Source organism: Melopsittacus undulatus, chromosome Z (assembly GCF_012275295.1).
Source record: "Melopsittacus undulatus isolate bMelUnd1 chromosome Z, bMelUnd1.mat.Z, whole genome shotgun sequence".
In the NCBI taxonomy this organism is placed as follows: domain Eukaryota; kingdom Metazoa; phylum Chordata; class Aves; order Psittaciformes; family Psittaculidae; genus Melopsittacus; species Melopsittacus undulatus.
The window spans coordinates 96580395-96606396 of NC_047557.1; the positions used below are offsets into that span (position 1 = coordinate 96580395).

At 42.1% G+C, this 26002-nt stretch overlaps 1 protein-coding gene across 2 annotated transcripts in view; it reads right to left on the reverse strand.

Annotated features, from left to right (window-relative positions):
* The window catches only part of MAF (MAF bZIP transcription factor), a 186076-nt gene that overhangs the window by 17086 nt on the left and 142988 nt on the right, over window positions 1-26002 (reverse strand). The window contains exon 3 of one of the 2 annotated variants that reach the window (XM_034072676.1): window positions 16632-16649. The exons of the other annotated variant lie outside the window; for it this stretch is intronic. The gene's annotated coding sequence lies outside the window, so the exon portion shown is untranslated. Of the gene's footprint in view, window positions 1-16631; window positions 16650-26002 lie in introns of those variants that run through there. 2 annotated transcript variants of the gene reach the window in all.

Genomic DNA, 26002 nt, shown 5'->3' on the forward strand with positions numbered 1-26002 from the left:
ATGTATTTGCTAAAGCCATCATGACAGGGACAGCCCTGCCTGTCCCACACATGCAATGAAATAAAAGCTTGGTGCTGGGAGCAGTTGCAACACAAAGGGAATTGGTGGGGAAGGGCTCTTCAGCAATGGGAATTTTCTGCCTTTGGGAATAGAGGGCTCCTGTCATGTTGCCAGAATAAAAAGGAAGAAGCAGATTTATGGCTGGCTATTGAAAGGCACAAAGCAGCTCTTGTGGGGAGAATCAGCACGGAAAAGGTAGCCCCATGGCAATGGATCACTGCATGCAGGGCAAAGGAGATAGCCAACATATGGGTGAAGCAGCTAAAGGTGAGGAAAAAATGCAATTTATCACATGCTTCAGCCATTAGTTTTGCAGCTGATCATGTGGCTATTATAACCATGTGTCTGCATGTCTGTGTGTATCAAAGAGGTGCTGAAGGTTTTGTCACATTCTAAATTATAAAGAAACTCAAGACTTGGTCAGGTTTCAATTATGTTAGATATAAAGAGTTTGCAGAATGTTTCAGTTACTTTACAGGCTGGACTTTTTTTTCTCTGTGTGTGTGTGTGTGGATCATGGGTTTGCCAAAGCCTTGCAACACAGCCTTCTAAGAAAAACAACAGCCTGCCTACCATACCTCACATACACCCAGAGTCTTACAACATAAGATTTACAAGCTCCCAGAAAGGGAGAGGCTCATTTAAGAACAGGCCATTACACACAAACATCAGGAAAAGCTGGAGGAAGAGGAGAAATAGTTTGTTTTAAGTATTGCTAAGCACCATCCACGATTACGAAGGAAGTGCCTACAAGCCGCCAGCTGAAATTGCAGCTCTACCATTTGGTGCTCAGTTTTGTAGGTTTTAACTGAGCGTTAACAATCACTGTGTAATTGAACACCTCGTTCAGTTCATTAGCTGATGGCTGTACAGTGCTGTCAATGCACAAAGTGCAAGCCAGGTGCTAAGTATTATAATTATTTGTTTCCTTCCCAGCATTTAAAGCATTGGTGATTCTGACTGCTGGAGTTGGAGATGGGCTAGGGCCTGTCCCAAGAGTGGCTGAGCACTCTATTGAACACAGATAATGTCATCTTTCCTTCCTGGAAATACCAGTGCTGCATACTGGTACTCCTCTTGTCCTTTCATTCATTCCTCACATGCTAACTGCAGTTGCAACGAGGAGCTATATGAAATCTGTGCCCTGCTCTTCTCCAGACCTGCTTGGTACACCTCAGGGGTTCAAAGGGTTCAACTGTAGAAAGATGATGTTTGAGCTATTTTTGATGCCCCGATTGGCAAAAGTGGAGGTTCAGCTACATCCTGTCCCCACTGCACGGCTGGTGCTCAGAACATCACCCATCGGTGCCAGCTCAGCCTTCTGCTGGAGGTGTTACTTATGACCACTTGCCTTCGCAGGGAGCATATAAAATCTGCAGATCTTGGACTTTTTCTCCTTGTCTTTATTTAACTTAGATGCTGACCCACAGAGTTCTAATTAGCTAGATTCAAAACCAACCTTAAAAAAAATGATAATGAGTTTACTGATTATCAAGTATGAAAATAAGGTCAGTTGAAAACGTATCAGAACTTTAATTAAACATCAGTGAACTTCTCAGAGTGAGATGGAATGACCATTAATGGTTCCTATTTTTGCTAAACTTCCCTTCTGTGGCCTGTTACTTCAAGATAGGGACTGTCCCTGTTTGTCACACTTCCGCTCATGTAAATTAACTGAGCAAGATCAGTATTCGCTCTACTAAAAAGCTCTACAGGATGGAAGAAAGGCAATAAGTATGTTCCTTGGTGCCCACAGACAGACCTACTTTTTATTTCAGGGCAAACTATTGTCAGTCAGTAGCATGTCTTTGATTTTGTTGCTTCTGCACACTGATTTATTTTGCATACACAATGTCTCGTTCTGTGTGGCTCATTTGTATTTTTGTCCAGGTTGCGACTAACATTATCAAACTGATATATGTGTGCTATTGCTGCAGGCAAACTTAAGACCACAGGAACTGCAACAGTGGATCAGAACAATGGCTCATCTGGGGGGGTTGCTTTGTTTTGTGTTTGGTTCCTCCCCAGTAATTTTGTTGTTCCAGCAGAAGATCTGGCAGCTCATGGTTTTCATCTGAGCTTGGAGGCAGCAGCTTTACAAAAGGAGAGCGCCCTGGAGAACCAAGCCTTCTTCCTAGTGTTGTCACTGGAGCATCTTTGGGTATTTCTAAGTTTCTGATATTTGTTCTACTTTCTACCTATCAATGAAAGTGTCCTTCATGATGACACACCAGTACTCTGTAATTTGCCCACACTTACAAAGTACCTACACCATCAACACACATGGCAAGCTGCAAGGAGTTGGCTGAGACCATCAACTTATAGGTCACTAGTCAGGAGCTGACTGACACGTAAAGTTTAACTCTATGTGGTTTAAAGGGAGAACTGAATCTACCCATCCTCTAACTTCTATGTGATCATTTGTCTGTGGGGAAAACTGGGTTCAAACATGCTTTTCAACCTGGTAGCATCTTCTAGTGACTTCTTTTTCAAATAAGTAAATGGTCAGCATCAGCACAAGTATGGGAAGAATACATGGGTTTGTGTTACTGTGTTCTGTGAAAGGGTACACGTCTAGTACGTGTTGGGAAGTGAACTGAACTGGAGTAACCCCCCAGAACCACATGTCACACAGTCCTTTAGGGAAACATGTCTCAAGGAACTTTTTAAAAACAGAACTTTTTTTTTTTCCATTCAGCAAGCTAATCTGAATGTATATTTACAATATCACATGTTAAACATGAAGATATACTAAGAAATTAATATTAAAAGATTTATAGTGATAATTAAAATACAAGAGCAATAGGCTCTTCTCCAGCCAAAATACTGTGATGAACAGAAAAAAAAAAGGCAGGTCACCCAAAGGGGTTGAGTTATAATAAAGAGTGTTTTTACTCAAAAATATATCCATCTCCCTGGAAACTTATTTTTCTCTTATCCAGATCACACCAGAGTGAATAATTCCCAGTGTGTGAAAGCTTCCAGAGTGCCTATAACTCATGTGAAGCAGCCATGTGGGCAGACCCCATCATGCTCTGCCATAAACTCTATGCCATGTCAATAGAGCAGGGTGATTTTAGTGGTGCTGTGTCATTTTTCTGCTATTTTACTGCAGTGTGTGGTCATTCTGATTAGGCAATGGCCTTATAGAGGGTCTAAGAAGCCATGATCAGCTTCCTGGCAGTGGGGACAGCATGGCAGGAGCCCATCAGAAGCACACTGCCCTTTGCCACCTGCGTAAGACAAAACCAAGCTCTGAGAAACCATGCTTAGGTGTCTCAAACTGGGCACCAAAAGTAAATGGAAACTTATGACCTTCACTGATGCGTGCCTCATTTCCTTATCTCTACAGCAGGGCTGATGTTTCCTCCTCTCATAAGGACATAAAATGCATTCATTAGCCTCTGTGGAGCCCATGCATAATGGGGAGAGGACAGGGCACCAACACCAAGGGGGAAGCATATTGTGCAGAAAGCACTGCAGTATTTGAAGCCTTTCTATGTAAGGTCTGAGACTACGTATGCCCCACATAAGGAACCTATGACTGGTGATGGTGAAAACACAGATACACACAAGGCAACTTACAGTCCTGTAAGTAAGCAAAACTGAGGCATTTAAGAACTTCAGTTTTCAAAGCTGATGTTTTTTGATACATCTGGGTTTGGTTGTTTTTGGTTTTTTTTTTCAGTTCAGATAATCTAGATTTTTTTAATGACTAGAGGATCTTCCATGAACCATCTCAGCTCCATATCCATTCCGGTACTGCAGACAGGAGACTTCAGCTTTGCAGTTCCTGTATGCAACCCGTTACATGAACAGTAATATTCTTTTGAAAATGAAAGTAGAGTCCCTGTACAGTCTTTATAGGATGGTAGAGGCCATCCCTTGGTAACTTAACCCATGGAAGACTGACTTCTTTATTAAAAACCTTTTTCTTGTTTTTATTTTGAGCTTGCCCATATTCCCTTTGTCAGCTAAACCAAATGGTATTAGATCTCCTGGCTGTTGCAATAGGTGAGCCTAAACAGAGTAACCTTTCTACAGCATGGGACTAAGTCTATGAAGTATCAAGTGCCTTCAAGGTCCACTAAAATCAATGGGATTGAAGAATGCCGTATCCTTGAAGGGCTGGGCCCCAAGGGATGGCTTCTTCTGGGATTCACAGATTCTGAAGACAGGCAAAATAAAATATTTAAAGCAATCTGACAGGCACAGGCTAAATTCTTTTCCTTTTGTGCTGAAACATAATTTTTTTAATATGCCCTGAGCATGCTGTGAAAGCAATCTTTCTACATGTTTCCTTAGTGGGGAGTGTTTGCTCTCTGTTCTCATCAGTCACAAACACCATGACTGATGCAGCCCCAAAGCATTAGGAAAGTTCTAGTTAAGTTCTGTAATATAACATTTTTCTTGAAATAAGATAGAATTGTTGGTGAAAGAGGAGTCTATCAGGTACCTACGAAGGGAAAGGGTTACTGGAGGGACATACATCAGCAGTATGTACTTTACATTCTTAGTCCATTGGTTTCTACAGCAGTTCTTGTTCACAGTAATGTGAGGCAGTTAATATGGGATCTGAACACCACTGGACTGATAAGCCTTCATACTGACTTGAAAAAGTAATTTTCAGTAATCTTTGAGGGGAAAAATTGCATTTAGTGGGGAAAAAAAAAAAGGCAAAAAAAAAGTTAAGCCATTCGTGCATCCTATTTTATTGAGTATGCAAGTAATAGACTATGCAGAAATTGAACTTTTGATCCATTAGGCTGTGAACAGGGACAAACCCTGCTGAGTTACTGTGGGAAAGTTAGGCTTCCAAATAGAAGTTTCACAGTATTTTTCCAAAATCTCATTTGAAAACGAGATGCCAATATCACCATTTATATGCAAACTTCCATCAGAAAAGCTGGGAACAAGGTTCCCAATCCAAGGCTCTGCTCTCATGTATCACACTCCCACTGCCACAATTAGTCATTCTCAAACTAACTTTTTTAGCAACTATTGTGCAAGGCAGTGGTAACATCCTCTCCTAAAAGTTTAATGAATAGAACTGTCCGTGTCTGTTTTGCTCCAGAGATTGCTTCATACCATGAGCCAGGCCAGGCAAAATAGATAACTTGCAAAATGTTTTAATTTTTTTTGACAGAAAGATGGTTTAATCCCCAACCAGACCTAATCACTAAGTATTTCTTCTAAATCCCCAGTTTTTGTGCACTCAGTACAACCACATATGATTATTCTTAGCTCTCTATTGCTACAAACTTTCACCTAACAAAAGTTTCTCAGATTTGGATTACCATGATGGTAGAAGCATTCCTTTTGCTAAAGGTGGACTTTGCAGGGTTAAGTTTGAAAAACACCATCTGGAGAGACATGGGTGAACCTTTTTGGCCCTTTGTGTGTGCTGAAATCGAACCTTTAGCTGTTTCCTAACATGCATCACAGGCCCAGAGGGACAGATTGCTGAGGTTAATGATATAGTCCAACACCTAACTGCTAGGTAGCTACCACCAGTCTCCATTCCCAGTGTGACTGGCTTCATAGGCACTTTAAGAGAAGAAAGAGGTCCCTGGGGAAGGATTTGCCAGAAAATGCTGCAAAGCAGCCAGAATGACCTGTTTCACTGTGCTGAAGAGGACTAGAGGAGATTCTATGTTTGAAATAACAATGCAGTGGGCTCCCCAGCATCTCTGGGGTGCTTCAGTCCCTTCCATGGCAGCACGAATCCCCACCAGAAACCCCAGTGACCTCACACCAACTTCACATGCTCTGAAACTGGCCATGTGGTGGTTTCATATCTCACAGCCATGACCCCTTGGAAGAACAGTGATGCACAAACCCTGCACAAAGACCTCGTCATACCACACCTCACCTGCCACCCATTATCCCCACTCAGGCAGCACCTCCTGCCCAGGACCTCAGGGATTTGCTCTTTGGCTTTTCCTCCTCCTATTACATGGGGTCTGAAAACTCATTGCTGATCTGCGGCTTCAGCCCAAGGGTGCTCAGGACCGTTTGTTATTATTCTTGGCGTTTGTGTCTAAACACTTCAGACTTCTGAGCTCAGGAGTGCAACTGTAATAACAGCAACGCCTAAATCTCTTTAAAACCTAGTGAGGGTCAGGAGATTGGGAGGATAGGAGGGAAGGAGTGGTTAGACAATCCCAGGAGAGGCTCAGGCACAAAGGAGGCTATGCTGGCAAATGCTGAAGCCCTGGCCTGAAGCATCCTTGAGGGGGCACAGCTCAACAGCACCAGAAAAACACACAGACTAAGACATGGGCAGCAGGAGAAGAGCTTGCACCTAACATAACAAACACCATCCTGAAACAGAAAAGGATCTGAAACACACAGAAAGCCTTGGCTTTGCATATTTGAATTAAGTCATTATTCAGGCTTCCAGCTCCCAATCTCTCAGAATTCTGCTCAAAGAAAAACCTATGCACTAATCCTCCTCCTCCATCATTATGCAATATTGCTTAGGGTAAAGGAAGTTTCCTTGCTCGTTTCTAAATATACATTTTTGTGGTTAGAAAATTAGAGAAATGACACGGCTGACCTTCCTAAATGTGAAGGGCTCATTTGGGGAAGCATGCAAGTTAGCTGCTGCAGCAGACCCTTATCACTTTGTGGTAGGCAATTGGAAAATGCCTCCCTTAGCCAGAGTCACATTGGGTTTAAATTGATCTAGACAAGGGAACCACAAAAAGGGCTTGTGGGTAGCTCTGCTGCTAAAAGCATGGGACCTGGCACTGGAGTGCTGTTAGTTAGAGCAGTAATTTGTCAAGGAAAAGGGAGCAGAGTAGCCTGCAACGTGAATGTCATGTGCAGTTTTTCAGACACGAGGCTTTATGTGGAAGATGAAGAAAATACTCAGTGACCATTTTAAACTCGGCAGCCACTCCCAGTGCAACAGGAGTTAACGCTGCGTCAGACTTTCCATCAATGCCTCTGTTTTTGCAGGGGCTGTAAAACTGTGCTCGAGGCAAAAAACTTGTGAATCGGCGGCTCGGCTGAAGAGCTAACTTTTCTTTTTATATGCACCCGTTTTCAGAATGGCGATTTATAATAATTCCTGTGCAGATCTATATATAGTTTTGGTGTGGTGAAAGAGGGAGCTAGGGAGGGAGGTGATGCAAATCCTCATGCCAAGCTGCCTGGCACTTCTGTTAGAGGTCAGGCGAGAGGCTGGGGGTCTCTAAGTGGCTGGTATAAATGGGATCTATCACCCCCAGGACAAGTGACATTGCTGTCTAGGATAAAAAAGGCCAAATCTGGGCTTTCTTTCTACTTATATGGCAGCCTGGGATAAGACTTTCATGAGGAACAAAGGCACGCTCTCCTTTTGCCCAAGGAAGTGTCCCACCTGCCTATACCCAATGTGCGTTTTCTTCATACATGTAGGAGAGACACAACTGGCTAAATTTGTTTCCTCAGCTGATTCTTTGGTGTGCATTTGCATCTGTTTGTTTTTTTTTTCTGCAGTTGATATTTCTAAATGTGAAAGGGAATTCTTCAGGAGGAGCTGTGCCCAGATCCTTCATAATAAACCCTCAGAGGTAAATGGAATTCCTTGAAATGTGGAGTCATGCAATGGATCAGACTCTTGGCCTTAGACAATTAAAAGAAGCTTGATCAGCCCTCCTCTCCTCTGTTGTGTAACCACACTGAGTCCCCCATACCCCAGATGGGATAGCTGGGCAATGGGCTTATAACCCTCCTGTTACCCCTTGCACTGACTTGCTGCTGGGTGAAATGGTCTTTGATGTCTGGTAAATTCCTGACTATCTGTACAGCTCTTCTGGGTGATAGGTAGCCTGGAACACATCAAGTAGTTTGGTGTATTTTAATATAGTTTCCTCAGTAAGATCATACTGTCTTTTACAACAGCTCCACTAATCACTGCAGCCGAGTGTCAGCAACTGGACAGATTTATGAGGACATAGTATTGCAACTTGTCCATGTTCTAGGTGTTGAATCTCATACCCTTCCCCTAAACAGCACCTTAGCCCACATTGTAACATATTATCAGAGGTTATTTTCCCTTAAAGTATTTTCCATACAAAGAAAAATAGGGTTTTTTTTTCTGTTTTCCAGAAGGTTTCCTTTTTTCTTTGCTCTTTCATGGGAATAGGCTCCTAGCAGATATTTATCATGATAGCTAAATTAGCCAGTATCTTTAATACTTGCAGCACACAGAAAATCACTTCATCAGCTGCACAGTTTGAGTTTACTGGAGAAGACTTTTAAGAACGAAACAGAATGAATCCTAGAATAACCATTTCTTTCCACTTGTCCCTCCAAGGCACCAGAGTTCAAGGTATTTATTTCTTTCCTTGTGTACTGAAAAATCTGTGATGGTGGTTAATTGAGCGCTAAAAGCCTGTACGACTGCAGTTTCACTAAGATGTTGTATTATTGTTTTACTTCCAATCCTAAACTGCTATGAGGCAAAAGGGGACAGAAACAATGGTTCTTTGGTGATGGAGATTCTGTACCGAAAGCAGCAGCAATCTTGTGAAAACAAGACTATAATTGCATAGTCTGGGTTCTGTGTGGTCCCTGCGCAGAACAGCTAGATGCCAAAATTATTCAACAAGGGCTGAGGAAGAACCTACCCTACAAGGTCACTATGCAAGGCCACCATAAAGAGGTGTGTGTTGGCTTTCTTGGTTGAACGCTACAGGAGGAAGAGCTGGCTGGTGCCTCTCTGGCTCCTCAGACTTTTGCCTTTGGAGAAGACTGCAGGCAGCCCTCAGTAGCTGCTCAGACATGTTCTGCAGTCCAGACACAACAGGCAGAAAAGTAGCATGAAACCACATTTATTACCATTACTGGGTCAGGCTCTCCCTGCAATGACAGTCCAGGATGTGAGCCAGTCAGCAAGGGTATAACTCCCAGAAATGGTGGAGATGGCAGCTGGACATGTACAGCTGCATCAGGATGATGGGTGAATACATCCAAGACACAGATATCCACCCATGGGAACCCTCTGCTGTCAGTGAAAACCTTAAACTAGTGTTGGCACTTCAGTTTGAGAATAAAAACACCTATGTAGTGAAAAACACTCTGTATGGAAGTTTCTTACAAAACACCCTTTGGTTTCCATGAGAGGATGATCTCACTTGAAACTTTAGCAAATGTGTTGGGACGGCAGTTGCTACTTGCTTGTAAGGTTCCTTCTGCTGCCCTCTTCCACAGAGCCAACACAAGTTCATGAAGACATTCAAATGTCCCCTTGAGTGATCAGTCAGTTACAGGTCTAGATGGCAGGGATTAGTGAAATAATGATTATTTAATAAATAATTAAAACATTTTAAGAAACTTTTCCCTCTTCCAATTTTAAATCTGTTTTTCTTACAAATATGTCTTGTAGCTGAATGCTGTAAAAATGAACTTTTTCGTCAAGGATCTCTGATTACCTACTTTATGTTTTTCCAGCAGGTTGATGTAACTGGCTCTGGCTCTAGAAGACAGCACAGCCTTTGATCATCTCAGTTCCTTCATTATTACCTGAGGGAGCCATCAGGAACTCTCTCTCATGTCCAAAAATTATCTAGCCTATCTTCTTGGATTTCTTTATTCAGTGAATTAGTTTTCAGAATTATTCATATTTGTTAAGAAGAATCACTGGCACTACAAGGTTAGGTTTCCCCTGAGCTATGTCTGCTCACAACCTTGCAAAGTGTTCAATATGTGCACCTCCTGCTGTGTAACACATCCGAGATGAAAGTCCCCTCTGCCCTTGCACTTGAAGAGACTCCGGCAATACCCCAAACTGGTGCACTTTGGTTCCAGAGATGATCGTAGAACATGGCAAGGTGAGCTATTTGGCTCCTCTGTCCCTTCAACTGATCCACCTAGCACTTCAGGAGGCTCAACATCTGCAAAGGCTCCTGGAATAGATCCTGCTAGTATGATCATGGCACTTCATTCAACACAGGTTTGTTATTTCCTGATGGCAAAGCCTACAGGGCTGAGCACAAATGGGCCCAGCTGGCTCCTCACAGATAGATTGCTTCAGCATCATAAATCACCCAAAGACAGGGACTACTGGGTACATTTTCTAGTTCCCATAAACTGGTCATGATAAATGATGTTAAGACATTTGTACTTTCCTATTTCAAGAATGAAGACACAACAGATGAAGCTTTAATTCAAGGTTTGGAAGACATTAAGTTCTTGTCACTCAGCTGTGCACCCCCAGCCTGTCCATTGCTGCTAGTAAGTACTCATCCTCCACTTTCCACTACCAGGATGCTTGTTCTGTACCTTCAGCATAATTCATTTAGCTACCCAGGACTGGAGGCATTTCACCAAAGCCTTTCTCCTCAAAAACCATGTATTCACATCAAATCCGCATTATTTCCTTGGTTGTACCAACATTTGCTTCTACGTGGCCTACTGCTCTAACATCCGCACCTTTTCTCTTTAGTACCTGAGTTCAAAAGCCATTTTCAGCAGGGTGACACAGGAGACCTGTGTTTGTTTTCCAACCCTAACAGACATCCTGTATGCCCCTGGGTCATGCAGCCACTCTCAGCCTCCTCCTGTTTACAACATTGTAAAACATGATTTGTTCCAGTTTGCATGCTGCATCACTACAACCTCTCTCTATCTCTCCTAGATATTCCTTTCCCCCTTTCCCTCTCTCCTGTGTAATCTGACTTTCACACACCCAACAAAGTGCAAGAACTTGGGCTTCCTGAAGCTCCTGAGATATAATTAGGAAACAAGAAAAACTGATGATGAGTTGGTATATGGCTAAGCAAAGGCAGGGTTTTTTTTCTCAGAAGGTTTATGTGAGCTGTTTCTGGTTTCAGTTCACATGGGTTCTTTCACCTTCTGAGTTTCTCTTTGACGTTCATGTTTCTGCCTTTTTTTTCCACCTGAAGCCAAAAAACAACAACAAAAAAGCTATTTTTGAAGATAAACAAACTCTTAATTCTAGAATGGGACCATTTCTAACTTGTCAGTTTCTGGTTTGTTCAGTACTCAACATCTTGATACTTATTCCTATTAAAAGCAGTTATGTTCAGAGCACAAGGATGTTAGTGCATATACCTGTCTGTCATCAACCATCTTTGGTTATGACTAAAAACAGAACATGTACAAAAATAGAAGCACCAAAATTCATCTTCAAAATGAAACAATTACAGGGGAAAGTTCATAACTGAAGTTTTTCTAGGCTTTCAGTAGGATAAATATCATTACACTAATAAACAGGGAGCTGACATCAGTACATTCAAGCTCTGTTTGATGCAACTATTGTCTTTGTTGTAGTTTCATTTTATTTTGATTTTGTACCAATGTTTAATACAGCTGCTACTGTTTTGCACATAGTTGAGTGTAGGTGCAAATTATGAAACATAATTAATTGCCCATTAATGAGTTTTTGCAAAAGATTGGACTCTAAATGCTAATCTGTGTTTCAGAAAGAATGCCAAATGATAGACACACTGCTTAGCTGCTTCTCCCTGACTTCTGTTTAGCATGCGACTGGACAAATTTGGCTTTAATGTTAATTAATGCTTTCAATTAGAGCTCATAATGTGTATTAAGCCTCAACCATTTCAATTTTATGATGAACCCGTACATGAAATTTTCTGATTCTACACTTAGTGAAAACAATCTGTATAAACTAAATCTCCATTTATTTTCCAGCCCAAAATAAACCTGTTCCCAGAACTGAGTCTTCTAAAGTTTCATACCTACATGTCTACATTTGTCTGTTGTGTTTTCCGATCAACAAAACAACTAAAACAGCAACAGTGCACTATCAAACAGTCCACCAGTGAACAGAGGAGAAAACCACAGGAGGAAACAGGCAGAAGCAGATGAATGGGGAGAAGATGCTGGGGATGTTTCTCCTTCTCCTTCTCCTTCTGCCCTTTCCTTTGGCACAATAGCACTGGAGGGACCTGTCATTCTGTGGACAGGCAGAGTGAGATCACAGAACATACAAATGGACAAATCTGTGCAAATCCCCTGTTAAAAGGCCTTTTTGCCTATTTCTATATTGTTCGGTGAGAGATACTGTGCAGCACTGTCATGGTTTGAGCCATGCCACAGGTAAAGCCTTCCCTACCTACCAGCAACTTTGCTCCAGGAACAGGCTAAGGACAACAGGGAAACACTCAAACTGGACCAAGTGCTTTGGCCAGCTCCTTATTTATTTCCCAAAGGATGCTCATGCTTCATCAGGCTCTTACTGCCCTCACCCTTGGCTGTACATATGAGATCACCTTATCCCACCTTTTTTCTGGGATCATTTGCATGTGAGACACAGCATTTGTAAACCAATGTACAAACTGGGCCTGACAGCACAGGAAGGGTGGACTGAGCTGTTGTCTCAGCATCTATCTGTCAAGGCAGATCGTGCAGGTTTCCAGCTGGTGTCCAGCACTGCTACCTCAGGCTCTGCTAGCAAGTCATCTTCCCACTTGACATTGCGTGCTGCTGGCTGGGAAGTCTACAATCTGAGCATCTAGACCTATCAGTAGAGCGTTTTGCCAAATTATTTATTTTGCTTGTGCTTCGTTTGGCTCTCCTCCCCAGTGAGATCAGAGATAAAGCATATTTACTAGTTGCTGCTTGCCCTGGCCAGCTGAGGAGCTGGGCTGGAGTGAAAGCAGCTGTTTCTGAGCAGCATGCATGGCTTGTGCTCATTCTCAATTCCCAGTGAGCAGGATCCTTCAGTGGTGATGGAGTAGCTCTGAGTTTCAGTCTATCTGTCACTGCTCGACTGTTTTACTGTGCACACAATGCACTGATGGGCGACATCACTCAACTGCAACAAGTCCAGCTACAAAAGCAAGTAGCAGCAATTTGTAGCCTCAATGCAGCCATTTAATCATTCCCAACACTTCCCTGGTTGCCACTTTGGATAAACTAACTTGAGAATTAAGAACAAATATTTGACTCCCCCCTCACCCTACCCCCTCATCCCCCCCCCCCCATAATTTTACACAGCCCTGTTTAGACTGTATGGTACTTAACAGGAGCCCTTTGCCCTTTGGTTAAAAGCTGTGACCAGGAAATCCCACCTCCTCTTAATGAGCTTTTTTGTTCAGCTTACAGGGAGGGATTTGCACTCCACTCTTGTATTACAAATGCTTTGTCTGCTTGGCTTTTTTTATTCAGCTGATGAATAAAAAAAGCAAACGCCAAACTCTACACATGTTTCAGTCTCCATTAAGACAACAAAGAGCTCTAAATGCATGTCCTAGCAACGGCAACAATTTTTTTAGGAGAGTTAGAAGAAACAAAACATGGTCATTTAAACTGTGGTGTTTTCCATAGATATTCCTTCATGCTTTTGTCAAAAAAAGCTGTACACTTTTGACTATCAAAATACCTATCTCTAAGTAAAAGGACAGAGAGCATTTTTGGAATCAATAGCATGCTCTTTCTACCGTGAAACAATCATATAAGCAGTCCAAGCAATGGCCTTTGTCAAATTTTTTACTTGCTTATGTCTTTCGACCGCATGCTGAGAACTCTCATACTCCACTGGCCTTGAAAGTGTTTTCCCCTTATTTTCTTTCTTTCCTGTGTGCCTCAGATAACTCTTGGCTTTCTCTAATCTCTCGTTCTTTCCTTCTAACCACACTTAATAACGATAGCAGACACTGGCATCAAATTATGAATAGACAGAAATGCGGAGGATTTAATGCAGTCACAACAAGAGACAATTCTGCAGGAATCTCAAGATATTTGAAGTAGATGGAACAATGTGTATTCCAGTGGAGAGCAGCAGAAAAAGCCTTGCTTTTCCGAGAGCAAGACTAAACCCTGTGCGTGCCTCTCTATGCTCAGAAGTGGAGTGGGAATGATTCTCCAGCCCGTTACACAGCCACGTGTAGGCTTGCTAGGCTGGTTAAAACAAATCTGGTAGAATGGACAGGGAGACTCATTTATCAGGAGCATATAAGAGAGTATATTAAGCAACCTCTGCTGCAGGAGAAGGATAACAGGCCTTTTTTTAATGCTGGGCCTTGTTCTGGCTCTGCAGAAGTTGATGGCTTAGAGAATTCCATAGACTTCTGGACTAGTTAGTGACTGTCAGCCTTCACTGCCTCTTACAGGCCACCAAGAAGTGATAGCATTTGCCTTCTTATATGAAAGCCCCTGCAAATCTGCATCACTTGTGTTATTGGCAGATCCCTTGGCATCACTAATCAGGCTATGTTCAGGTGGGAACCTCAAAGAAGCTTTGACCAAAGCCAGTGTATCTATCTGGGGTGCTCATGGCAGCCTCTGTGATCATCAGAAAAAGCCCTGTGGTTGCAGTGGTCAGGTGAGACCAAACTATGGGGATTTAGTCCATGTTTAAATATCATAAACTAAACAGTAAAAAAGGAAACTACTTTATAAAATTACAAGGTAAAATTGACTTTTTGACTCATTTCATTGTAAGTGCCAAATGAGGCAGTATGGCAAATGTTAGCTACTCTGTAGAAGGGCTTGCTTGTATGTTTTAGGTAACAACAGTTCTTTTCCCCTGATGTGTTCTGCTAAAGTTATTTCAGATTCAAAATTAGTTTTTCTTCTTGCATACCCTACACTGCCAAACCAGATCTTCAAATATGAGTCTAACATAACTGACCCTACATCAAAATAAACATTATCCAAAGGATTTTAGAATGCTCTACATCAGCATCTTTATAGAAAAAGAGAACCAAGAAATTGTTTCTCAACTATGGCTAGAAAAACCTGGATGAAAACCTACCATTTATTCTAATGAGAGATTTCTGGCTGCAGGTGTTATTTTCAGGGTCCTGAACAGCATTTGCTCTGTGTATGTGATCAGAGCTGCTAAAGAGGGAAATCTTCAGGGAGGATGGGTGAGAGAAGGAAATAAATATTTCAGTGGCAAAGGGTTCCCCACCACCACCTTTTGGCTTGCTTCTTAACTGGTACCTGCTTGCAGCTACCAAAACCTTTGAACTTCCCATGTGAGGAGAAGATCATTTCAGCAGGAGAGCTGGGGGATGTCACAGGTGTGCTTTACATGTTCCTGTACTATCAGTCCCTGGAGACTCTCCCTGTCACCCTCGGGCTGCAGAAAATCATTGACCTCAGGCTAAATCCAAAAAAAGATGAAGAGTCTCAGGGTTGCACATTGTCACATCTAGCTTTTGCTCCTTGAAACCAGAAGCTGGAGTCAAGCCTTTAGAAGCTCTAGTCAGGCACACAGTGCTTTGGGACACCTAGGATTCAAACCCTCTGCTATGAAGACATCTGTGTAAGCAAAGCTGAAGACCGCTTTGCCTCTTGCATTTTGCTTTTAGATTGTTGAGTTGGACCTCTTCAGTTGAGGCTCCATTTTGCCTGCCATCACCCCAAGTTGGGCACCTACAGTAGTGACTTCAAAACCTGTCAAAACATAGCAAAAGAAGCTGCTCCGTTGTTTTCCCATGATGATGAGAGAACTCACCCAGCACCCTCTGCTGTGTTTGAGTGTCTTTTCTGCTACTGGGCAGAAAATGTGTCTCTTACTGAAGGAGAATTTGACTTAAAAGAAGGATTTACAATTCACACTGTAATCAGACCTGCTTCTCCCCTGCCAAATGCTCCAGACACTGGGATTAGCTTTATATCGCTCACATTTTACTACCTCGTGAATCTTTCATGCTATCTGGACAGTGCTAAATCTTGCCGATAAGGGATAGATGCTGCGCCCACCTGAGAGCATCCCACAGTTTCAGCAGGGAGTCCTTTCACGAGGTCTAGTGTGTGAAAGGGGAAGCAATTAACCCCATCCCTCTGTTCCAAAAGAAAATGCAGACTACCTCTGCATTTCTACCAAAGCCAAATTGTGGATACTTGGTAAATGTCAGCCTCTATTGCAGTGTTTAAGGTGTACATTGCCAGAAGATAAACAGACATTAAGCTTTCTGGCACCTTCCAAGATCATAGCACTTTGCACATGCATGGGGCAGAACCACAACTGTCCCAAGCAGCTGAGGCTCCCAGTCTGCTCCAGCTGCCTTCAGAATAAGATGGTTTCAACAATTTTGATCCTATGTACATTTTACTAGTCTTCCCCACCAAACCAGCTCCCAGAGGAGAAGCATTTATGGACCAGCCCAAATGCTCTGGGAATCTGAACAACAACTAATGTGTAACCTCCTGTGGATGCAGATCATGAGTACTTGCACTTGGTGGGGGTGGTGCAGAGAAGCATAGGCAGGAAAGTGGGTGATCACCCAGAGTCTGCTCAGTGTTGCCTGGCCCAAGATCTGACAGCCATCAAACAGTTTTCCAGATACGAGTCTAAAAGATGAAGCTCCATTACGCCTCACATAATGTTTTCGGTACCCCTCAATTAGAAACACTTCCTCACATACCTACTTTCATAAAATCACCCACATCTCAGGCAGAAAGTTTTGCAATGATTTTTTTTTTAATATATTTTCAGCTGTAAACAGCAGAAAACCCCCTTCAGGCACTTCACTAGACCTTTTATCCGTACGCAGGAAAAAGAATTGATTGATTCTGAAGTTAAACGTTGGCATCTGCTGTTATTCAAAACCAGGACCTTGGATACACTCATCCACCATGCTTTCAGCTCAGCCACCAGTGTGCTGCAAATGAAGACAAGCTGTTGTCAAATGAGAAATGCAAAATAGTCAATCTGTTTGTCTGTTTAATGTAACTGGGAACATAAGCTGCTAAAAATGCTACCATTCTGCACTGTCAGATGGGAGACACTCTCCAACAAACGAAAGCCTAATGACCCATTTTACTCAGGCGCTCTGGAGTTCCTCCTAATGGTATTTTCCATATGCACTTCAACATGCTTTTAACTGAAACTGCAAATGGTACTATTTTCTATCTAACACAAGCGTGTAATCTGTGTAGCATATTTTTTTTTTCCTCTGGCACCATGAAGGAATGCTGATGTTCAAGGCATCTTGAAACAGTGAGCATATTGCTCAAGCATCTGATGCTCATCTTCTCTTTACACCTGTCATTGTACTGTATTAAAGGAAAAAAATCAAGTCATTAACCATGATAGATATGTTTTTAATAAGAAAGTGTTGCGCCTCACCAGGCAGATAAATAGCAAGTTTTAAGATATCTTCAGAGCCTGAGCATACAATTACAGAATAAAGTTAAATATGCTGCGGACTCTTCAAAGACTGCTATAACTTGTAAAGATTAGGGGTATATCAATTACCCAAGCTGCACATCTTCAAGAATTTTCTAGCATTAAAATTGCTAATTTGACTTTTTCTCTGAAAGTTCCCCATTCCCCACAGATAATTATGTGTGAAATGTTGCCTAAACAAAATGGTAATTTGGCCCAGGAAACAAAGTTGGTCCATTTTCAAGTCAAAACCAGTGAAAAGTAATGCATGTATTGTCAGAGCAGGGCAAGAAGAAACTCTGCAGATCTTGGCCATTTTATTAAATATGCTTCAGGTTTGTATAGTAGGAATTTCATGTGTCTGATTTCAAAATCCACATAACTAAGGGGTTTTTCTGAAAAAAAAAAAAAAAGAAAAAATAAAAAGATGTAACATTTATTCTGCCTTCAGAGGCAGCATATTACTAGCCAGGTTTTTCTTTCTCCTTAGAAAACACAGCATACATGTTGGCATACACACAGGATGTGTTCCCTTTAAGCCGTTATAGTCTCAGATCCAGCATTATCCCCACCCCTGCTGTTATCACATTGATATTTTGTTAATTATTGACACGAGAAATGCTCAGTCATAACCTGAAGATCCCTGGAAATGCTCTGCTGCACGGAGATGAGCGGCAGTGCTCTCAGGGTGCCTGCTCCCTCCTGGCTCCCTCGCCCTCGGGGTGCTGACAGCATCGATTAGCAAACCCCCAAAAGCACTGAACAACTTCAGGCTCTCCCTTTATGCCTGCAGAAAAAAAAAAATCCTATTCATTTGGTTTCCTCTCCACCCTCCAAAACACACATTCTTTTCCCTGTAAGGTTGTTTGCAGGCTAACTGGGACCAAGGCAAAGGGACTGATGTGTCCCTGGGGAGGACTGGTCAGGGATGCTGTTGCAGATGAAGCCTGTTGTCTGACCACCACAGCTGGGCCCCCTGAATACTGAGCAATGGATTCACAGGGTACCACGTAGCCGTGCTCCACACTGAATTCAGTGCTACTTAACCTTTTGGAGAAGTGTTAGAAAACATAAAGGAGATAATTATAGCTTAAAAGAGGGGGGGACAGGCAGTCTGTGACAATGTGTCAGTGCTTGGGATCTGTGTGCTCAAGAGGGAAAAAGAGAGAAAGAGGAGAGAAGGAGCAGGTAAAAAAGTGAACAACAGAGGAAAAGAGTATTTTATGCAGGGGGTTAATTCAGTGGCCAGTCATCTCGAGGATTATTGAGAAATTTAATATGAACTTGTAATTATCCACTCGGTAACCAAGCAAATTTTTAGTAAATCCTAAAAAAATGTGTTTGCTTTATTGTAAAGAGCCTGGTACCTAAGATAGAGATTGCAGGGTAAGAGAGAAAAAAAATCTATTCCTCTTTTCTTGCTATATGTCTCCCTCCTGCACAAATAATTCCCCAAAACTCAACATAAAACCAAAACCAGGTCCTTCCACCACAGATCAAAAGTCAGGCAAGTAGTGTTGCATTGCAGCTGCCTGAATTATACTTGGCCTCTGAATAATAAATAGGGAATTTCTCGAACCACAGGCTCATTAATGAGCACTAATTCAGAACTGATGGCACAATGTTCAGTAATTTAAGCAATGTAGACAATGAAGGTTCTCAACTCTGGTACAAAGAGTGACCTACAGAATCTTGCAGAATGAGTAATTACAGCTAATATCCATTCCAGCTTCTATTAGAACATCCAATAAAACAAGGTCATGACAACAGGCAAGGATCACATCCCAGCAAGCATCGCAGTGGGGAGAGATAGAGTCACCCTGGAGCAGGTGGATGGTTCCTATTAGTTGGGCTCCTCAATGAATAAGGATGCTGACAGCTCCCGGAGGACCACGGGCAGTGGTGCAGTGGCAGTGTAGGCAGCTCAGGGGATACAGGGATGGTTTTCAAGAGCACAAAGGTTAGGCAGAGATGCGGTTTGTCTACACCCATAACTAACAGGGGCTCAAAGGACAAACCATGGGCTACTGTCTTATTTATATTTTTAGCCTTTCTGATAGTTTGGAATTAATATATAGAGGGAATGATTTGATGATTTAACAACTGAGGATGGACCAATGACAAGTTGTAACAGAAAAAAGTTGATAGAAACAGGACACCAATAAGTGCCTATAGTGTGCAGAATAATTGAGTGAGTAGCAGCAAAGCAGAATGAACTGCCTCGAGAGTTTTCTATTTTGTACAGATGAGCGTTATTAATTCCTTAGAGAGGATGGAGAATATGGTCAAGAGAGGAAATAAAGAAATTATCTGCAATTTTTTGTACAGTAAAGGAATAGGTGGCTGGCTGTTAAAAACAGTTTCTGGCAATCCTCACACGACCTGGTGCTTTTAGAAAATTGAAGGAAGGCTTATTTTCTTCTCCTCCAATGTGCTAAAATTTCACAGACATTTAGACAACACAGGGCTATTCAAAGTGATCCCCTCCCAGAACAATTCATAGGCTGGAAACTGTTTCTCACAACTATCTGGGCAATACTGAGAAGCCCACAGGGCACTGCAACCAGAGCTAACTGCTTAACAAATACAATTCATAGCTAATGGTTTGACTAACTCAAAAAATCAACTCTTCTGGCTAAATCTTTGGCCCTCATGAGAGTTCATTGTGTAGCTAGAGAGATGCAGTGTGGACTTGCCATGAGTTCTTTTATGTGAGGAGTATTTCCTTGACCATGGGGAATAGTCTGATGGAAAAAAGCTGGTCCAGAGACATCAGAGCTTCATCTGTGCTGATCAATGTGGTTCTTGAAGTTATGAGGTAGAAATGTAGGAATCGCTATGGACAGCTTTGGGTGCTTGTCTCTACCCTTCCCTTCAAGTTTTCGTATGTCCTACTCTGTGTGTGGGGTTGGACATACAAAAGTGTCCCATGCAGGGTGCCTTGACATGATGTGACTGCCAAGTATAAAGTGTCGTGGAGACATGCTTGGTGCTGCCCCATACATACAACAAGGCCTGCAACAAAATGAGAGAAAATGGAGTATTTCACTGAAAAATGAGGAGTCATAAATCCCTTGAGTGGACATGAGAAAATATATTTTCTTTTTTTTTCATGAAAACCAGAACAAAAGACTCTTTCATTTACACCATACCTACTATGTTTTGCTAATGGTGCTTCTCTGGCAGAATCAGGGTTTGGACAAAAGCCTTGCTCTCCCTAGAGAATTGATTAAATGCTGGATTTTGGCAACTTAAAAATGGGCTTTAGTGCTTAAGTCCCTGTGGTGGGAACTGATCCTATGTACTTTTTGCACTACATAAACCTCAGTATCAAAATCCACTTAAGGGCTGTCTTCTCACATACCTACTCTTATCCTGTGTGCCCCAGACACCAGCCTTCATCCAAACATCATTTCACCTCCAGCTGAAAAGTAGCTGCCCTGACCTGCTGGTGAGTCCAGCAAGGTACAACCCTCAGTCACTGAACTCCTGTAAAAAACTCTTCCCCATACATTTTTCCTTACATGAAAAAACAACCTCGTGGAAAACTGCTGGAGGACATGGGACATGAGAAAATTATTAGGACCTTTGCAAGAGGAGAAAACCATCTTTAATAACACTAGAAGCAGGAGGAACAGTGAACCAGGGCAATGTCAGGACCATGGTGGAGGCACCAGCACAAGCCTGGGCAGCAACCCCTGGGCTGCCCTGCTGTGCCATCCCACTGCCAGGGTAGAGCTATGCTCTTGTGCTGAATTCTGTTGACCTTAGTAATATTAGTTGAAGTAAGAGTTTTCAGGATTGGTCCCAGGGTTGCTGTAGCATCAAATGAATGCCAACAATTTAGATTACTTTCAGCTATATTAATTTCCATACTGGCTTGAGGAATTTTTCCTGCATCACTTGAGAAAAGTACCTTTAAGAGAAGTGGGTTTTTTTTATCTTTTTTAGTTTTTTTTGGTATACTATCTAGTAAGGACTTCTGCTTTCTGTTAAAATGTGCTGATAGATATTTCTTGTCTGTTTAATTTTAACAGGACTTGGTGAATACTTTAAGGTTTACAACTCAAATGATTGTTTAGTAAGTAAACCTTTTCTCCTCCAGATTTTGGTAAAATACTACATAGCTAAAATATTTTATTTGGATTCATACCTCATTTCAAAGTGTTGCTTATAATACCTGACAGGAGCTGAGCTTTAGTTAGCTATTTCTTCTTTTTTTCCCCTTCTTTTTGGAAGAAAACAAGAAGTCAAACATTGCTTCTGACACATTAAGCATGACTACTGGGAAATTAAAACAAATGCTGGTACAATTCACGGGGGAAAAGGAACTTAAAGTTTGTTTATAAATTTGTTCCCAGCTCCAAAAGCATGTCATAAATTAATAGGTCATCAACATACTGTATTTAGCTGGCAGCAAGTAATTTTCTCTGAAGACATGAGACAGAATATAGCCAGAGTAGCAAATTGGCTAAAAGCGAAGCATTTTGAGTGCTTTGTAAAATTCATACCAGACAACTTCAAGCTCCAACAAAATGGAAAATCTTTCCTGTCTCTGTACTTAACTCCAAGGATTTAGAAAACTGACTAATAATGCAAATACCCAGAGGTTAATAGCCTGGTGCCATAGCTGGAAGGCACACCAGCTTACAGGAGATCCATCACTCACATATCCGGACAGCTGGGGAACATGCATCCATGGACCAGGATACTCTGAATGCCATCAGTGCCAACATACTCATAGTGGGGAAATTTGTTTCAAGGCAGTCAGAATCATGACCTCATACGCTCATCAGGCTGGCTTTTGCCAGCCTAATGCAGGTGAGATTAACCTTTGTTAGCAGGTTGCAAAGTACTCTGTGGTCCCAACTGCAAAGCCATGTCTAGTAATTTGGAAAGTCACATATTCAGCTGGGTGGGAGGTGGCAGTGTGATCAGGCCCTGGTGTCCTTGTGGTGAAGCCTCTCACATTTTGAGAGAGATTTCCTCCAATATAAGGGTAATTAATCAGATCAACTTAAAGGGAAATTTTACTACTCCCCTCACAAACATGTCCATACTCAAAGCAAAGGAAGCTTTGAAGAATATCAAGACCTGGTGTTAAAATTAATACATTTCTCTAGTTCCTGGTCTAGACTTGCACTTTTTCAGCCTGTAAGGTACAAGTCACCTGGAGGTGATGAGAGCAGCACAAGATCAACCTTCAGCCCTGGGAGCCCTTTCCCAGCATGACGCCAGCATGGATTATTGAGGAATTAAATCAAGAGATGGCCTAAAGAGCTTTTGGCTTGTCTCTGAAGACAAAAAGCCTCAACCAATCCACACAGAGCCCAAATAACAGACTTTATTTGGGTCAGCTGAAGGGCAGAAAGAAGAGCATGGCTCCAAGGCCAGGTAGATGGAGGGTTATATGAGCAGATCCACTTGCTCTGGTCTTCACTATCAGCCTTTCACTTTAAAACCCACTGTTTAGTGTATGTATATATACATATATATATGTATATACCTGCTCGTGCTTTAAAATTCTTTCAGAGATGGGACGAGGCAATATTATCTTTGAGAAAATGCAGATCCTAACTTAGTCTCCCAAAAGGAAAATTACTTACTTGAGCAATCCTTGGTCGTTATCCAAATAGCCTTGTCAAATTATTTAAATACCGCATTGTGATATTATTGAAGTTGGTACCAAGTTACTCTTGGCAGAAACAAGTGTTCACTGGCAGGTGCTGAGTAGATGAGCTGTTACTGCTCCAGCTCTCTGTGTCAGCAGTATGGCTGACTGCTGTGAGGGATTTTAAACAGGGAGCTCAGCAAAATGCCCTCCCCAGATGGGTTACCTTTCCTAAGGGCTTCTGGGATGGTTTGCTTTTACCTCTCAGAGGCTGGTTACCTTCCTGCTGTTACACTGGAACAATGGTAGGGTTTTTTGGGGGTGGGTGGGAGCGAAGCATCGTAAGGTTGCATTCAACACAAAAGCCACCCACTAAGGAAGAGCTTTCTCTTCTGTCTTTGAACAAATTCAGTATGTAAATCTCTAGAGAAGAAAATGGAACTTAGGAATTTACCTGCTCTGTATTAAAAGGGAGGGAGGAAAAAAAAAAGACTTAGGCTTATGCATTTTTCATTATTCAGGACCCACTCTACCAATGTATGCTTAATGCTTTTGCCTCTGCTATAATTTTAGTTGGAAAGTTATTTAAAATGCAAGACTCCAGCAGTGATTCACATATGCAGTTTCAGAAAGAAGTTCAGAGCTAGTGATACACCAAATCTGTCTGTCTATCTAGCCACAGTGTTGGGAGGGACAGGAGGAGGTAGGATAGCAATGGAGGAAGCTTGGTGTGTCGCTTGTCTTGGACTTTCAAATTCAGCTCTCAGCCTAAGAAGATCACACATGTTTGTGTGATGTGGGGCTACCACCCTTTCCTACCCTCAGCCGCGCTCACATGGGACCCCTCTGTCTCCTCAGCTGCATGGAGAGTGGAGAGGGGAAACTGGTGGTGTCTACGGACTACACACCAAGCTCCTGCTGACACATCATTCACAAGCAAACTCCAGTTGAATGCTAGAACAACCTCCAAGTGTGGCAAAGACAGCGAGAGACCCTGACAACAGCCTCCTGCTGTATTAGTGTGCACGGAGGAAGGAGATTGGTCTCTCTAAGCTTGGCTGGGCAGCTGTGAAGCAGGATCTGTTAGATCATTTAGTCCTCACATCCTCTAAGAAAACTCTTGCCCCCTCAAATATCTTGTCAGAGGTTTTGTCCAGTTTGGCTGTAAATGTCTCAAGTGATAGTTTTTCCATCACTTCCCTTGGGAAACTATACCTTCCTCTAACAGCTCTTGGTAACAAACCATCTCCTGCTATTCAGCCAACATTTGGTTTGGCTCAGTTTCATCCCATTACTCTTAGTTGTATCTTCACATAGCACATTGACATGCTTAATATCATCTGAACATTTTTGAGACTTAAAATTTATATTAGCTAGACAAGCACAAGGAAATAAACAGAAGATAAATTTTTCTGTGGATATTGCTTTCTATGGGGAAGTCTATACAGAATAAAGCCACACTCAATGGAAGGAATTAGTAAACAGGCGAAATGAAATGACAATGAAATGAAGTGACAACTTTGTCACTTTTCAGTTAAACTGGGATGACAAGTTTGTCACTTTTCTTCTGTTCATCTTTACCCTTAGGGTAAATATTTCAGTGTTGCTGTGCAATAGATTTCACTTTAGGCTCCTGGAAAACTACTGTGGCACAAATTCTGTGCCAGACAAAATGGCTACAACTGCATCGAGATGTCTATTTTCTAGCCAAAAAATTTATTCTGCATTTCTATCCAAGGATGCCTGCTAGGTTACAGGAGACAGCACTCGTGCTTGTGTTGGAGCAGCATACTGGCTCCAGGACTCCATCTTGTCATGCAAATTGATTATTTCCACCCTTCAAAGGTCCACGTCTGAAATCCTTATTATGCGTTTAAGTGCGATCTTACTGAAAGGGTCCAAATCTCTCTGCCAGAAACCTCTTTTTCTTTCTCTAGAAGCTCACAGGGAACATGCCTAGATTGTGCTTTAGTGAGGTGAAGGCAGAGACAGACTTAAATTAATATGTCTGGGAATAAATTATTTCTAGAGTGTCCTGAGCCAGCATCACATGAATAGATTACCATGAAGCTCTATGGGAAGCAATAACTCATCTGAAAATCATAGCTTAAAACAGGAAAAAAAATCTATGAAAGCTGAGGATAACTATCTGGCCTCTTACTGTCAGCGGTAACAAGAGCTTTTCAATCTGCAAAGTACCTCAGGAACATTGTGGGCCACTGTGTCTTCAAAAGATCCTGGTTTATTCCATTTGGCTGGTAGCAGTGGCAACATCAGCACCCCACCAGCCAGCAAACACCCCTTAAGAGGCTGGTAGGGCCAGAAATATCCATAACTATTCCATATGGAGGAAAACAGGAGGTGCCCCATACCAGCTCTACTTCTGCACTGGGAATAGAAAGCCATATTGTGGTCTTGTTTGCAACTGCAAAAAGCAGTTTTCCCTGGTCAGGTCTTTCCCCAAGGCTTGGGCAGATCCCAGGAAGTGTGAGCATTGCCACCTCCAAATTCATGGAGGAAAACTGCATCAGCTGTGTGCCTACTGTGGGACTACAGACTGGGGCTCTTATACATCACTTTTTGTCCTTTGATGCAAAACAGCAGGCTTAGTGCCACCTTCACTTTTCTTTTTTACATGTGTGCCAAGCTCTGTTAAACTACCTCAGACATTTTAACCACAACCAGGAAAATTTACAGATTGTGTTTTAGGAGGAAAAAATCACCTGGGTTTCACCTCTACTGCCCCAATACATTTAAAGATGAGAAGTCACTACATTATTTTTGTCACTAAATAAAACACAGAATTTTCTTCTAATTTGACATAATAAACTAGAGAGCTAAATGCCTCGTGGTGACAGAAATGATAATTCTCTGCAGGCCATAGGAGAAACACAGTTTTGCAGCCTACCTTGTGCTTTAAACTTTCCTATTCTAATCACATAACTGAGGGCACAGAGGGAACCTTAGTTTGTACCTCAGCCTAGAGGATTTATATTTAGCATTCTGTGCTCTCATCTCGCTATACATCTGTACAAGTCTATTTAAACTCTAGAATAAAATATATATATTTTTAGGTATTCACCTTGATCACACCTCATTCCTTTCTTCTACATCACCGTCTCCCTTTTCTCCTAATCTGCCTACAGCTGTGAAACTTGAAAAGTGCCTTTTGCATTTGCCCCCAGTACAGTGACATGGCTCAGCAAACATGAGTAGTGCCTTGGGAGCTGCAAGGC